The sequence below is a fragment of the Carassius auratus genome, chromosome 5 (genome assembly GCF_003368295.1).
Source record: "Carassius auratus strain Wakin chromosome 5, ASM336829v1, whole genome shotgun sequence".
Taxonomy (NCBI): Eukaryota; Metazoa; Chordata; class Actinopteri; order Cypriniformes; family Cyprinidae; genus Carassius; species Carassius auratus.
Genome location: NC_039247.1, coordinates 32,277,586 through 32,282,240, shown reverse-complemented (window position 1 = coordinate 32,282,240; position 4,655 = coordinate 32,277,586). Strand labels below are relative to the sequence as shown.

The following is a 4,655-nucleotide window of genomic DNA, read 5'->3' as shown; positions in this document are numbered from 1 at the left end:
TGCAAGTAGCGATTGCAAGTGACATTGTAATTTAGTTTATTTTTTTCTTGTCTTCACCACCTGGCTACTGTTATAAAATGTTTGGAAATTCAAACAAAAAGTAAAAAAAAAATCTATAAAATAAAAAATAAATACTGCAAGTGACGTCACTAGCGGAAGTGCAAGTGTCTCAGAGTGCAAGTCTGAGAATGCAAGTCTGAGAGTGCAAGTGCAAGTCTGCAGCCAGACCCTCTTGTGATGTTCTGCAGTTTAATAGCATTTGACTGTCTGTTTTTTTATTATTATTGTAAAGCACAGCAGTTCATCATAGTAAAACATGTGTGGTGAAACATGGTGAAATGATCCATCCTTCTAATATAGATTTTTTTACTATATATGTGTGAAAAGATAAATTATTTTCTGTATTCTTTCATTTCTGGAGACAGTCAGCACTGGAGAAATATGTTCATCAACATAACCAGTCTAACTAGGACCGTTTCAAGAAAACAAATGAAACCGGTTTGGATCTGTTAAGTGCTGGAGGGGTTTACAGAAAGCACCTTTACGTCTCTGATCATGCTTCAGGGTTACTTTAATTTACATGAACATCTCTTAACCCATGCATGACTGTGTCACTCACAGATGTGTGAATTCATTATAATGCATTAAAATGATTTAAAGCTACTTTTCTAATCCCTTATATTACAGATCTCCATTTAAAAGTTAAAAAGCTGTATTCATGGACACTATTGTTGCAGTGGGAATTTTCATTGAAAACTTGTTTCAATCACCTTTCAGTCAATCACCTTTATTTATATAGTGCTTTAAACAAAATACATTGCGTCAAAGCACTGAACAACATTCATTTGGAAAACAGTGTGTCAATAATGCAAAATGATAGTTAAAGGCAGTTCATCATTGAATTCAGTTATGTCATCTCTGTTCAGTTGAAATAGTGTCAGTGCATTTATTTGTAATCAAGTCAATGATATCGCTGTAGATGAAAGAGTATGAGTTCATTATACAGACACAGTATTACATCAAAACCGTTGAGTGAAAGTTTCTTTCTAAAAGAGCATGATGCATGATCAAAAAAATTCTTATTCTGCTGGATCTATCTGCTGATTTTGACCCTGTCAATCATCAGAGCCTTCTGTCTGCCCTCTCATCGCTGGGCATCACAGGGATTCCACTTCGCTGGTTTAGATCATATCTCACTGATAGGTCTTTCAGTGTGGCTTGGGGAGGTAAGGTATCTAAAGCAGATCAATTGGTCGCTGGGGTTCCTCAGGTATCAGTTCTTGGACCCTTACTCTTCTCCATGTACACTACATCACTGGGTCCCATCATACAGGCACATTCTCCTACCATTGCTATGCTGATGGCACACAGCTCTATCTCTCACTTCAACCGGATGATCCAATGGTAGCTGCACCGATCTCAGGATGACTGGCGGACATCTCGGCATGGATGATAGAATATCACTTACAGTTTAACCTGGCAAAGACTGAGCTTCTTGTCTTCCCTTCCACTCCAACTCTACAGCATGATTTCTCCATCCAGCTAGGCTCTTCTACAATTACCACATCAACTTGGGTCAGAAATCTCGGTGTTACCATTGATGACCAGCTGACCTTCAAAGACCACTTTGCAAAGATTGTTTGATCATGTAGGTTTGCATTGCACAACATCAGAAAGATCAGGCCCTTTCTAACGGAGCATGCTGCACAACCTCTTGTCCAGGCCCTTGTCATTTCTAGGCTGGACTACTGCAATGCTCTACTGGCTGGACTCAATCAAGCACAAGAAAACCTCTACAAATTAATCAGAATGCAGCGCCACGACTGGTCTTGAATGAGCCCAAAAGAGCCCATGTTACACCTCTATTCATCTCTTTGCACTGCCGACCGGTTGTGTCTCGCATCAAGTTCAAGACATTGATGAATGCATTTAACAGCCACAGATTCAGCAGCCGCCTACTTCCACTCACTATTACGAATATACGTCCCCTCCAGAAGTCTGACATCTGCTAGTGAGCGACGCCTCGTGGTACCATTGCAAGAGAGGCTCAAAATCACTTTCCAGAACATTCTCCTTCACCATTCTTGGCTGGTGGAATGATCTTCACACCCCATCCGGAAAGCTGAATCCCTGACAATTTTCAAGTGTCAGCTGAAAACCCATCTCTTTCAACACTATTTGACTTCTTTCTAGTTTGTACTTGTTTGGAATCATGTGTAAAACTTGGTATTATGAACACTTCCTGTGTCTGTTTGCCTCTTTAAGATAAATTGCTTTATGTCTCCCCCAATAAAGCGATAAAAGCATCTGCAAAATGACTAAATGTAAATAGAATGTAAATGTAAATACATTTTAAGAATCTCAGACTCATTAATGAACAGTAAAATGAGAAACAGTGATTTCAAAGCATGTGAACAACACTATCAGAATGAGCAGCTTTCTGTGATTCACTGAAAAAAGACGCATTTGATCATCTGTTTAATCACCACACGAAGAGCTGTAAATAAAACCATCTAAATATCTTCAATGAAGCATTAAAAAGAAGGAACTGATCAATGACACATCTTAAGACAACACTCAAACAAAAAAAGAAAGATGAAACGCCCACCTCAGATTATATGTGTAGATATTTCAGCTTCCTCTGAAGTGTTGTGTTGTACAGCAGCTCTGAAATCTCTTTCACTTCTAGCAGAATGAGAGGAATAACAGTCAGACATCTAAACCCTCATCTGATTTGTTATTCAGTCAGTTAAAATAAAAAGTCTGTTTTCAGGAAATACTGCTGAAGTAGTTCTACAAGTCTGTGCTTGACTATACAGTATGCTTTGAACGTCAGAGGATATAGTGTTTTATAGTGTTGTGTAATGTTTGATGGGACAGTGATAGGTTTCCACATTAAAAGGTGAATTTGTGAGATAAATAAAATCATAGCTTCATTATTAAAAAAAAAAAAAAGACTGGCTCAGTTTGTGTAGTTTAATAATGCTGTCTGCTAGATAATTTTATTTATAAAGCAATTTTACACACAGCAGAGCACCAAAGAATAGAGTTGTGTTTGGGTTTAGATTTATAAAGCATAAGAGAAGCTACACTGTGAATGTGACAAAAGTTTATTACACAGGTGAGGAGGACCAGTGATCGAAGAATCTCTATCAGCCTTTAATTAGAGAAGGGATCTTCATTAGAAGAGCTTTAAGAGTGAGGATGGATGAGATCTTTAACATAAGACAAGCTTCATCACTGAGGCCTTTAAAACTAATGACAATAAACTGGATCAATAAACGTATTCATTAATAATTTCAGTTTTGTCATTATTGTGCTGGAGGGATTATTTGACAACGACTTTATGTCCACAAGGCAGTCCAGCAAAGACAGATAGTCACCGGTTTTCACCAAAGAATAGAGCTCAATTACTTTAACTGATTTGATCCATATTTGCCAGTACTAAAACTAAGCACTATGTGTCAGCAGTGTTACAGTTTCACCAGAAGAGTGTGTAGATCACCAATCAGAAGCGGAATTGTGCTGCGGCTTTTCCTGTTGTCCTGAAAACTGAATAAAAATCAGTTTGTTACCAACCTGTTTCTTTAATGGATCAAGAAATATTACACATACACTTAATGTGTGCTCTGCTTAGTGCTTAGTGTAAGGTGGTAGGATGCTACAAGAGCAGAAACAGTACAGTAAACATAATCATTCCCCTCAGTATACATATTCTCTCATATTAAATATAACGAGAAATGGCGCTAAACATAAGCATGTAAATCACACGTACATCATTCTGTGAACTGACAGCAATTAGACAAGTAAACAAAATATTGATAATTCTAACTGTACACATAGTTTTTAATAGAACACAACATCGGATAATTTATGAAATATGTTTTTATTTTTGTGCCATGTACTCTAATATGTCAGAAACATCATACAGCTCAGTTAGTCAGTTATATGTAATTTGAAAGGTCTCATAGAGTAAAATAAAACAAGTATAATTATTAAGGACTTGGCTAATCTTGAGTGAGGCATTACTTCAAATTCAAAACGAAAGGACTAAGAGAAGGGGAACATCAGTTCTAAATACTGTAACTTTTGATAATTTGAAAATGAGATTTCCATAAAATTCATATACAGCACATATGTTGGAGAACATCACCAAAAAATAAATTTTCTCCTACCTTATTTATCTTGTGAGATACTGAATGGTTTCCCTTGACCATGCAAATTTCTCTTACATTTTATAATCTATTTCTTCACATGAGAATATTCAGATGGTAAATATTTGTAAGAATAAATTGTATATTCTTGTCTTCGAGATCATAAATATAATTTCTGGTTCAGGTTGGGCTATCTGATTAGAGGAGAGCTGGTACCAGGGACCAAAGAATGATACACATGAGTTGTGGAGTTCATTTTTAGTTTAGGTTTATTGTGCATTGGGTGGCACATATATACAGCATTTTGCGGAAGTGAAACAATAGACCGTCTGGAAAATACAAGCTGAATAAGCATAACTAACTTCCATAAGATAATCAGATAACTTGTCATGTGAGCAAGGTTCAAGCCTAGCATATTTAAATTTAGCACACAATGTCCCTATACACAAGATGTTAATGTGGATGAAAATAATCTCACAATGGCCACTTTAAGACAGTCGA

General features: G+C 36.7%; 1 long non-coding RNA gene across 1 annotated transcript; it reads right to left on the bottom strand.

Moving 5' to 3' along the window:
• Positions 1-2,608: 2,608 nt before the first annotated feature.
• On the bottom strand, positions 2,609-4,397 carry LOC113069572 (uncharacterized). The gene is made up of 3 exons (XR_003279760.1): positions 4,176-4,397; positions 3,486-3,552; positions 2,609-2,685 (listed from the first exon to the last, which is right to left on the bottom strand). It is a non-coding gene; the product is annotated as an uncharacterized LOC113069572 (long non-coding RNA).
• Between the last annotated feature and the right edge of the window lie 258 nt (positions 4,398-4,655).